We start from the raw sequence: 11,848 nt of genomic DNA, 5'->3' as shown, positions 1-11,848 counted from the left end.
TATGTGATCCTCCTGGCTATCAGATGGCCCAGAGGAATGGATATTCATGCTGGTAAAATTGGGCACTTAGCCCCTAAACTAGCACGTTCAGGCTAGCATGTAGCATGTCTCAGTCTTGAGATGCTATGGCTTGTGGTAAAAACGCATCTTACGGGCCAAACTGGTGTCCACCTACCGGCCAACCACGTGACCTTGGCCAAGCCCCCTTCATCTTTTTCAGGTTCAATTTCTTCATACACAAAATGTAGATAATAATACGGACCTCTGAATATTTTGAGGATTAAAGGCAGTGATGGGTGTCTTCCTTCTTTACCCAGGTAGGGTATAAAATAACTTCAAACCCAGCTATTTGAATTAAATTAAACCTCTCTAACCACCCGCAGCCCCCTCACCTTAACATCTTAAGAAGTTTCTTCTGGCCTCTTTCAGGTTACCACTCCTCCCAGGGCTTTCCCCAGTTCAAATATTTAGCCCTTGTTTTACAGAGAGAAAAGCTGCTCAGTCCCACAGGTGGCTGCATACTTTCAATGAGGCTGCAGCTGCCACTGTTTCAGAGTAAAAGCCGCCTGCCCCCCTTGGCTAATTCACTACCAAAGCATCCCACTGTGCTGCCACATGCCCCTGACCACCAAACCCACAAGGCCAAGATGGGGCCCGGCTCAGTGCAGCTGCTGTGGTCAGCAGGCGCACAGCATGGGTGCAGAAAGAACCTCTGTGGATGATACAGGAGGGACCTGTCTCCCCTGGAGGCATATGTTGCTATGGAAGCTTCATTTGCCTATCCCATCTCTTGGGTCAGTTTTCATATTACTAACATTTAGGCTACCTGGCTGATGTTTAGGTTATAACTGATGTCTTCTCTCCCCTATCCCTGCCTTAACCAAGAATTGGTTCAGTCAGCACTGATTCTCCTTTGCTTTACTCTAGCATAGAGACAATAAAACTAAGTATTCAATTTTCCTAGCTGCAATCTAGCTAGCAGTGGTGATGTGACACAGTTCTGACCAATGATATGTAAGTTTAGTGACACACACTCTCAGCCACTTTCCCAAAACAGACCTCCCATCCAGCATGGCTGAGTTGGAAAGCATTTCTGACACAGCATCACCCTGTGACAGAACCATTCTTTCTCACGACTTCCTTAGTCTCCCAGGTCCCTGGAGGTAGAGAAAGACCTTCCATGTCACACTCTCCAGCCCGTCTCCTACAACGGGATGAGTTTGTTTCATCCATGAGAAAACACCACAAACGGATAAAAGTCCTGGTCCAGCACCAGGCACAGAGTGGATGCTCCTCTTGACCTTTTGATACTATTTGAAAATTCAACTATGAGCGTATACTATTTTCCTGACTAAAAATTTACTATCATTAGTGTCTAACTGAGGCTTTTTCATTATGTTATTAGAAAGAAGCAACAGAGCACTTAGAGGGAAATATATAACTGTCCCAAGCATTTTGTGTCTGAAACAAATACTTCAGGATTTGGATAAGTAGGAGGAAATCTAGATTCTATTTCCAATGAACACAATGCTTGACTAAGCCATAGAATCAAGGATGTAAGCTGTCTGGACTTAGACTACTTTACTCCCATTTTGGACACAATGCCCAGTATGTTTTTGGCCTTCAACCTGGGCAAAAGGTAATGTCTGTGACCCATTTTGAGTCACGACAGCTTATTGGCTCATACTGAACAACATCTCTTCTATTCTTAAAAAGTGGATTAATGTGGAATTTGCTGTCTCTGCTATGATCCCTTAAAAGGGCTACGATTACGGAGCCAAGCAAGGCCATCCGAGGTGGAGGCTTATTCTTGCTGTGTGTGCACTTGACAGTTTTCTCTGAGTGGTTCCCCAGTCCCATGCCTCTAAGGCCACAAGTGTGCTATCCTGCGGGGCCCAGCCAAAGAACTCCGGGTTGTGCCTTTCATCAGTACATTCAAGGCCAACGCCACACACACAAATTTATTTCAGCTGTCTCCCAGTTCAGTTCTCACTTCTACAGAGAGAAGAATCCGCTAATGGAGACATTTGGTTTCAGTGTATGAGATTGTGCTGAAAGAAGAGACTCTTTAATGTAAAAATAGAGAGAAATGTAAAAATAGAGAGAAATTATTTAATTCATCATCAATCAGCAACTTTTCTTTAAGAGTTTACTGAGTACCTGGAGCGGGGCAACATGTGAGTGCAGTGATAAATAACATGGGCCCCGGAATCAGAAAGACTTGGGTCTGAGTCCTGCTTCTGTCAGATATTTAAGGTTGAGCCACACGATATTTCCAGCATTCAGTCATTCTGAAATGTAACTCTAGGCAATGAGGAGGCACATTCTCTATTAGCATAGCAAAACCAGATGATTTGTTTATATGAAATGGGTTCTGTGTTATGGTAATAGGAAGAAAACTAATCTCTCATGAAGGATAATAAAAGTTTTTTCCTGAATGAACCTTTCTGCCTGTCCGGTATCATTTAATATCCATTCTACGGTATTGTTGGGGACCAGGCTTTTTCTATCCTCTGGTTCCACCATCCTTATGACATGACTCTCATCCTCATGATGGCAGGAGATGTGTTGCACCTTCAGCCATCATGCCTGTTTCCCAATCAAGAAGAAGGTAGGAGGACCACAGGTCTTCTACCTAATGGAAGCCCTTCCCATCAGACTAAATTTACATACCATTGGTCAGAACTGTGTCATATCTCCACCGCTAGCTGGATTGCAGCTCGGAAAATTGAATACTTAGCTTTCTTGTCTCTGTGTTAGAGCAAATCAAAGGAGAATCAGTGTTGAGTGAACCAATTCTTGATTAAAGCAAGGATGGGAGAGAGAAGACATCAGTTATTTAATGAGCTATTCATTTATGTTATGTTTATTTCCACAGTCAGATGAGAGACTAGGGTTCAGGGAAACTGCAACAATTACCCAAAACGTAAAGGTAGGAGTCCAGCCCAAGTCATTCCAACTCCAACATTTTCGCTCTTGAAAAGAACTTTCCTTGCTTTGGACAAGAATGTAGAGTTTCCCTTTAAGCACCTCAAGCCAGAGTAATGGTCTCCCCGGGTCCCCACTTCGGGCCGGTGGGCGTGGCCGAGGGCAGCCGAAGACGTGCGTACATGCGTACGTGCGTGCGTGCGTGAGAGCGTGCGAGGCCGCGGGGTGGGCCGTGCGCGCTGCGAGTGTTCCAGCCAGGACCCCGGATCGTTGTGCTCGCCTCACGCCGGCCCGAGTTCGCAGCAGCGCTGGGGGCCCCGGGCCTGTGACCACAAAGAGGGAGCCGAGGGCCAGGCGGGAGCACGGTGGCGGCAGCTGAGGCCCAGGCCAGGCCCCCTCCCCTCAGCCTCCCGCCTGCCCGTCTGCCATGCCCCCGCCGGCGGCGCCGCGCCCCTCCCCCAATCGCCAGACTAGCGCGGTGCGGGGGCCGCGCGCGAAGACATGCGGGAGAAGCTGGAGCTGAGGCTGGAGTCGCTCTTGGGGACCGAGCCCGCCGTCTACCCGTGGCCGCTGCCGGTCTACGTAAGTGCCGCCCGTCCCCTCCTCCCGGACCCCCTCCCCTCTTCCCCCACGGCGCGCGCTGAGCCCACCGAGAAACGGAGCGACTCGAGTCTCCAGACCCTCTTTGGATCCCCCCTTCCCGCCCCGCCGTGGTTCTCCGCGGCAGTTTCCAGCCCCTGCGCGCAGGGTGGGCAGAGGGGAGCCGGCGCCGGCCGGGGGCGCCGACTCGGCCGCGGGGACCCCGCGCTTCCGAGGGGCGCCCGAGCCGGTCTGCGGTTGGCTCTGCAGGGCTGGGGACCCCGGTCCCCCCGGGCCTGGACTGCCGGCGGGCTTGCCCTTCTGTACTTTAGGATCTGACATGTAGAGTTTCTTTTTCCTGGTAGTGTATTCTTAGCGCTGTCAACGTGCTTAGTTGTTTTTTTTTTTTATTTTTCAGGGCACCCTTTCCTCCCTCACTCCAGTTTTTTTTTGTTTCTGTTTTGTTTTGTTTTAGTTAGGCATTTTGTCCCTCTGATCTTGAGTGGGTGGGCTGGCAGGACACTTGGAGAGGAGGCGTCCTGTCCCCTGATCTTGAGTGGCCTTTGGAAAATGACAGGCCAGTCGGAAATTTACACAGGCGTCCGGTGATTGTAGAAATGCAGGGTGTCCGGCTAGGTGGGCGCTCGGCCTCTCGTCCCCCGTGGCGGCGTGGTGCGCGTGTTCCTTGTCTCAGGGTTTACGCTTGGGCCCCGCAGCCCACCTTCCGGAGGGAAAGCGCAGCGGGCGTCTTGGGCCGGCGCCTTTGGGGCGCCCTTTCGTGCGCTCGGCTTGCGGGGGACCGTCCTCCAGGCGACCCGGCCCTCGCGCGGGCTCCGTGTGTGTCAGTTTGTGGAAAGTGTGTCGCGGCCGGGGTCGGGGTCGCGACGCTGGGACCGCCTGGGAGCCGATGTTGACTCCCGGGCCCCGGTTCCCCGCAGTTATCTGAGGTCCGAGGGTTTCCAGCCCGCCACCGCGCACTGGCGCTTTCTATTTTTTGCCTTTCCTGTGCCTGGAGGCGCGGCTGAGCCTGAGCTCAGGCTTTTCTGGTTGGGTAACTCCGGGTGGCCCTGGTGGGCGGCCTGAGCAGTGGGCAGGGCGGGGAGACATCCCAGGGGAGGGACACTGAAAGTGGGGAGAACCTTCAGAAGTCCAGCTGATCCACTTGCCTCGCCTCCCCGCCCCTCTTACTGCACTTGTCATGCACGGGTTGGCTGGCCGGCACATTTTTCAAAATGTAATCATTTGTTTATCCTTAGTAGCCGTGAAGCATAGTTCACTTGTAGTGCACAGTTGTAGGAGTTTTGACAGATGATCGCCGTCAGGAGGCAGAGCAATCCTGTCATGCCATTGGCTGCCCTTTGGCGCCAGCGCGCCTCTAGTTTCTTGGCCGCTAATCTCCTGTCTGTCCCTAAGGTTTTGGCTGTTCCAGAAAGCCAGATAAACGGAACAACAGCATGTAGCTTTTTGATTCTGGCTGCTTTAGCTCAGCAAAACCTATGCGAGATTCATCCCGCGTTTGTTTTTTGTTGTTGTTGTTTTAAACATTGATTTAGTTAGTTATTTACTTGGCTGTGCTGGGTCTTAGTTGCGGCACATGGGATCTTCATTGGCGCGTGCAGTATGTTTTCGTTGCAGCGTGCGGGATCTAGTTCCCTGAGCAGGGATGGACCCCGGGCCCCCTGCATTGGGAGCGCCGAGTCTTAGCCACTGGACCACCAGGGAAGTCCGTCATCCCTGTTGTTGCGGGTATGAGAAGCCACTCCTTTTTCTGGCTGTGCTGTATTCCATGTTCCGTTTGTCCATTCACCTGCGGGTGGCAGGACTTGTGGGATGTTTCCAGTTTTGAAGGGATCAGGAATAAAGCTGCTGTAAACATCCCAGGGCAGGTTTCCATGTGAACTTGGGTTTTTACCTCACTTGAGAAAATACTCAGGAGTGGGACTGGGATCTGTGCGAAGCGTATTGTTTAACAACCCTTCTGCATCTTAGAAATTGGTATTTTTGAGTATTGGAAGAGTTTAGAAATGCACTGTGACCCAGCACCCAGGGACTTGAAATGAAGTTGAAAGTTCATCTGGAGATGGTCACGTTGTCCCCGTCTCTGTCTTTTATTCGAGGCAGAGCAAGGCCACAGATTTGTAACCCTTGTAAGGAAGGCTTCGTGTGTCCAGGCCCTGGCAGGACCTGGCTTTCTAGTGGTGGGCGGTGCTGAAGTGGAGAGAGCGTCTTTCCCTTGCTGGCCGGACCTCGCTTGGCAGGGTGCGGGGTGTGCTGCCTGCCTGGCCGGGCGCTCTTTCTGCCGGTCAGCAGCCGTTCCTGGTGTGTCTGTCCTACTACCAGGCAGGCGGTCAGGGGCCCTAGTGAAGTGCTCAGCGAGCCGCAGCCTTCCCAAAGCTTTGCGGGTAATGTCTGCTACCCTCCCATTTCCCTGCTGAGGAATTTTGCTTTCTCATGGGAAGTGAGGGGGCATTCCTTTTAAGAGTTCATATTTTGTGATGACTCGATGCTGAATACGTTAAGAAAATGGGCTTCTTCCAGAAGCTTAACTTCTTAGAAGGTCAGATTACTCATGTGACCGCACGTTTGAAATGAGTGAGCTTGTTTGTTCATTGATTCATTCATTGTGCAAGCACCTCCTGGATATTTAGAGTGAGTGTTCCAGGGGGCGCGGAGGACAGTAGACAGTATTCTTTTTTTTTTGATTTTTGAATTTAATTTAATTTATTTTTTTATACAGCACATTCTTATTAGTCATCAGTTTTATACACATCAGTGTATACATGTCAATCCGACTCGCCCAGTTCAGCACACCACCATCCCCACCCCACCCCACCCCCGTGGCTTTCCCCACTTGGTGTCCATATGTTTGTTCTCTACATCTGTGTCTCAACTTCTGCCCTGCAAACCGGTTCATCCGTACCATTTTTCTAAGTTCCACATACATGCGTTAACGTACGATATTTGTTTTTCTCTTTCTGACTTACTTCACTCTGTATGACAGTCTCTAGATGCATCCACGTCTCAACAAATGACTCAATTTCGTTCCTTTTATGGCTGAGTAATATTCCATTGTGTATATGTACCACCACTTCTTTTTCTATTCGTCTGTTGATGGGCATTTAGGTTGCTTCCATGACCTGGCTATTGTAAATAGTGCTGCAGTGAACATTGGGGTGCGTGTGTCTTTTTGAATTATGGTTTTCTCTGGGTATACGCCCAGTAGTGGGATTGCTGGATCATATGGTAATTCTATTTTTGGTTTTTTAAGGAACCTCCATACTGTTCTCCATAGTGGCTGTATCAATTTACATTCCCACCAGCAGTGCAAGAGGGTGCAAGAAGCTAACCTTTTAGCTTCTTTTTGTTCCTTGATTGTAGTTAAGCTCCACCTTGCCTCAGGGCCTTTGCATTTGTTTTTCCCATGTTTTGGAAATATTATTTCCAGAAAAATTGTCCATAAATGATTCCTTTCTATTCTTTGGCACTCATCTCTTAAAGATATTTTTTCCTTGATTGTCCTACCGGCCTAACTTAGTCCCAGTTTATCAGATTACCTTACTTCTTTCACAGAGTAATCATAAAAACAAATATTATCTTTGGTGTCTCTTTGTATTTAGATGAACTTCTTCCCAAAGAACTCAAGCCCCACAGTGACAGAGGTTGTTACCTTTCTTATCCCTTATTCTGTGTCTTAGAACTGTGTCTGGCATGTAGTAATCACTCGAGGTCTGTTGACTGTGTAAAGAATATGTGAGTAGATGAACAGATTTGGAGTTATTTAAGGTCGCTCTTAATGATGGCTGGTGTTGGTGATTAGATTAAAATTGTAGGTTTTAGAGTTGGAAGTGATCTTGCTGAGTCTCAGAGCTACGGCAAAACTCTCCCTACTGTAGCATCCCTGACAGATGATCAAGTCTGAGCTTGAATGACTGTATATGAAAGACCCTAACCAGGGCAACCTCGTAGCTTTCTTCAAGCAGATCACAGCCTTCCGTGGGAGTTTGCTCCCTATTAGTCAGCTGTAATTAGGAGAAAACGGTTTGATTTACCCAGAATCATCTTCTCTCAGTCTCCTCGTTCTAGTTCCTAGAGAATAGACAGGACAGAGTTTCCTCTAAATTACATCCTTTGGGTTTGCACTCCGGCTTGTAACAAAATAAGCACCACGCTGTGGCAAAATTCCCCTTGATTGTCTGCCACTTGTTGCTACATTCCTTGTTAGTGTTTAGAAATAATTTGTCTTAATGTTCCACATTATAATTGATGGAGTACAGAAGTAAAAGAGATCTCGGGGTTATGTCAGAAGCAATCAGACAGATATTTTAACTTACCCTTTTAATGTATTTAATGCTGACACTGTGAGGAATTGAGCAGTATAGTCACCGCGTTATTGCCATTGCTGAAAAAATGTCTTTATGGTGAAATTTATGGTCACTTTGAAAGCATTTGCTGATGGGGGAATTGTCAGCTACATCTTAGAGCACTGAGCATTTCTCAAAAAGTTGTGATACAAAACACCCCTGTCTTTTCTTGTATTTCTGTTACATTCACCTACTTCACAAAAAGCATTCGTCATATTCCTGAAATAATGATGGGCTTAGTTGAGATTCTTTTGGGTCCTAAGGGACCAACATGTGTGCATAATAGTGTCGAGTTACACAGAGCCTGGATGTTTGGCTCCAAACTGAAAGCCCCATGGAGTCGTTTTTTCACATCTGTTCACCAATGTGTATGAATGGGAGAAAACCAAAGTTCTGGTTTGTTTGATCAAGGGGAGCCACACTCCTTTTACTTTTGCTGTGACAAACAAGTAAAGAGGTGTAAAATATCTGAAAAGAGCCTCTTAAGGTTTGGTAGAACGCTTAAGTGGGATGTAGAGAATATAAAACAAAAAGAAAAGCAAGTGAGTACTGCTGGCAAACTTTTTCAAGGACAGCTAACAAGTTAATAATAGTAGTAACAACAATAGTAAGATTGATTTTCAAAGACTTAAGAGTGGGGTGGATTCCTAACCACTCTACATGTATTAATTCCACGCCACAGCCCTGTAAAATGGGTGAGGTTATTAAGCCCTTGATTTTCAAAGAGGAAGTGGAACACAAAGAAGTACCACTCCTGAACTCCCACCACTAATAAATGGTGGAGCTGGGGAAAAAAGATCCAGGCAAATTAATTTTAGAGTTAGTGCTCTTCACCCGTAGGTTATATCCCACAGGTAATATTTGCACATTTTTAAATCACTTTACAAATACTATTTTTACCCCTAAAGTACACAGGGAATACCCAGGGAAATTGGCATTCTAATTATTTTTATATCTTTGCCAATAATCTGTTAACTAAAATGTTTCCTTTTTTTCTGATACTTTTACAAGTCATTAATTGAATGTTGCTCACTTTTAAGGCCAATCTGTGAGACATTATTTAACTTGTCTACTCTAAAGTTCCAGCATTAACTCAGGTGGGGCTTCACCAAGTACTGATCATGGGACCTTGGCCTCTCATTGCCTCAGTTTTCTCATTTGTAACATGGGTATAATAATAGGCTTATTTCATATGCCTATGAGGAGGAAAACTATATATATATGTGTGTGTGTCTATATATATGTATTTAAACAGTGTCTTAGAATAGTGTCTGGCACGTGATAAGCATTATAGAAGTATTGACTGCTGCTACTAGTACTGTTATTATGAGAACTAACTGTTGAGAATAATCCTTCATATAGTGGTTTATTCCACTGAAGGTAAAGGAAACTCATAGAATATTAGAAATCAGATTAAACACAGAAAGCCAGTAAAATATACCAGGACAGAAGATGATGAGAGTGTGAAACCATAGAGGAAAAAAAATGGTTTTTGTTTTTCTTTTTCTTTTTTAAAGAAGGAAAGAGCCTAGAAATAGGATAAAAACTATTCATTGGCTATACTGACATGGAGATCGCTGGTGACCTTCATAAGTAAAATTTCAGGACAATGGGCAGAGAGATTATGGTGAGAGAAGTCAGGTGGATGTAAATTATAGAGTAAATGGGACGTGAGGAAATGGAAACAATATATGATGATAACAATTTTGAAAAGTTCAGACATGAATTGGCTAAAGAAGATATGCAGGGATTAGAGGAGGAGGGAGGCTTTCATGTTACACGTATAGTTTTTAACATTTTAAGTTGGAGTTACTAGTCTAGAATGAGGTTGAATTTTGGCAAGAATCATTCATAAGGAGTAGATGGGTTGTAGAAAATGCAGTGCTGTGAAGTACTTGAGAAGATGAGAGAAAATGAAATGCTATCTGTAGTGCACGTGGCCTTTGAACTTGAACTCCTGTAGTGAAAGGGAATACAAAGATCAATGCAAATGCTAATGAATTAACGGATTTGGCAGTGGACTATTTACTGACTTCTGTGTTCCTAATGAGTTATGAAGCGCCTCACCAGCTCAGAGTGAAGGAAGTAGAGAGGATGGAGGAAAATTTGAGGAGGGTAGGGAAAGCTTCTAAGAAAATAGTCCTTAAGGAGAATTAGAAAGAACTTACTGTAAGTCAGAGCAATATTTCCAGTCTTGAAAATCCATTTGAAGTTGGTGATTATTAATTTATTGGAATACCAATTTGCCCTGCCACATGATTTTTCTCCAGCTACCTGGATATAAGTTACACAGAGGCAGAAAAGAATGAGAGATAACAATCGAGGGAAAATACAATTAGTATTTTTTTTACCTTTTTCCACTTCCCTGCTCCAACTCTGGGGAGCCTTCATGGACATGGCTGCCCTCCCAGCCTCCAGCAGCACTCTGTTATCAAAGAATTCAAAGAAATGGAACATAGGATTCCAACTTATTAATTTAGCAAAATCAAAAATTGTATATAATGTTTTCTGTTGGCAAAGATTTTTGCAATATAATTTGGTTCCATCTTTTGACAAGTAATTTGGCAATGTCTAGCAAGATAAAAATGTTAATAGCTTTTTACACATTAATTCTAATTCTGGAAGCTTATGCCGATAAATAATTTATAATCCAGAAAATTATTATATAAAGATGCTCATTGTCATGTCATTTGTAATAACAAAAAATTGGAAACACCTTTAATTGTTAACAATAGGAAAACAGTTTAGGAAATTATATCCACTTAGTAGAAAATGACACAGTTACTATATTATACTTACAAGATGATGGAGCAAAATAAAATAATGCTTAATAAAGAAAGAATGAAGAAAGCTGACCTAAAATTGTGTCTTCCTTATGACAGTAATTATGTAAACATATCAATATTTATTAAAACTTACAACCAAAATAAAGTTTTAAAAGCTCTGTACCAGTAATGGGGATTTTATGTTTGTTTCCAAATATTTTTTAACATAACTCTTATAATTTTGTTTTGTCTGCTCCTTTTCTTAAGAATTTCTGATTATTACCTCATTTTTCATTTCATAGTTTCAAATAAAGTCAGCAATTTTATCATCAGAGAAGATTAGACTTATTTGACAGTTCATAATTCCAGGTTATTTGGTATAAAAAGACCATATACACTTGTAGGCGCTTTCAAAATAAAATTTCGAGAATTTTTTTTTTTTTGCTTAGTCTTTCCTAGTATGGAGATTAAGCAAACTACCTAAAATTGCTAGCCATTCTTTTTTCATTTTTCTCATTTTATTGATTTATCTTGCCCTTCACAGAAATGATAACAAATGAGTGTGCAGTTGCATCTGCCAATTTCTTAAATCCTCTATTATCCACATTATGAAATCATACTAGTATGAATGCTTCCAGTATTTTCAGAGCTCTTTAGTTAGTATACTTTAGCATTCTGTATGAAGTATCTTATGTAAGTGTAAAATTTAGACTCAACTTCTGGAAGCTTTTGATTTCTTAGTTCAAAAGTGAGAGATCCTTAGTTCAGCCATAAGGTTAACAATTACTTGTATAGTAAGAAGCTCCTCATTTATTGTTTTATGGGTACCTGGCAGTTTTCTTGCCATTTGTCAGAAGTTCTCTATTAAACACATCCTCCCTCCCTCCCTCCCTCCCTCCCTCCCTCCCTCCCTCCCTCCCTCTCTCTCTCTCTCTCTCTCTCTCTGTCTCACTCACACACACACACACACACACACACACACACACACACACACACACACACACACACACACACATTGTGATTAAAAGCACAGATTTTGGCATTATGAAATCTACGGTTCAATTTCCAGTTCTGTAGTTTCTGGGCCACTTCACTTTAGGCAAGTAACCTAATGTCTCTGAACCTTGTTATTTTCATCTGTAAAATAGAAATTACAATTATATCAGACAATCCTCAAAACATCCGTAATGATTTTAGAGTTTCAGAGTCAGGTAA

General features: G+C 44.2%; 1 long non-coding RNA gene across 2 annotated transcripts in view; it reads left to right on the top strand.

Annotated features, from left to right (window-relative positions):
* The first annotated feature begins 3,168 nt into the window (after positions 1-3,168).
* LOC132529053 (uncharacterized) overlaps positions 3,169-11,848 on the top strand; it is a 32,484-nt gene continuing 23,804 nt past the window's right edge. Inside the window, exon 1 of one of the 2 annotated variants that reach the window (XR_009543365.1) lies at positions 3,169-3,510. This is a non-coding gene — a long non-coding RNA (uncharacterized LOC132529053). The remainder of the gene's footprint in view (positions 3,511-11,848) is intronic. The other variant, XR_009543364.1, reaches the window with a different exon arrangement.

This window comes from Lagenorhynchus albirostris, chromosome 11 (genome assembly GCF_949774975.1).
Source record: "Lagenorhynchus albirostris chromosome 11, mLagAlb1.1, whole genome shotgun sequence".
Taxonomy (NCBI): Eukaryota; Metazoa; Chordata; class Mammalia; order Artiodactyla; family Delphinidae; genus Lagenorhynchus; species Lagenorhynchus albirostris.
The sequence above is the reverse complement of the archived record's forward strand: the minus strand, read 5'-3'. Positions and strand labels throughout refer to the sequence as shown.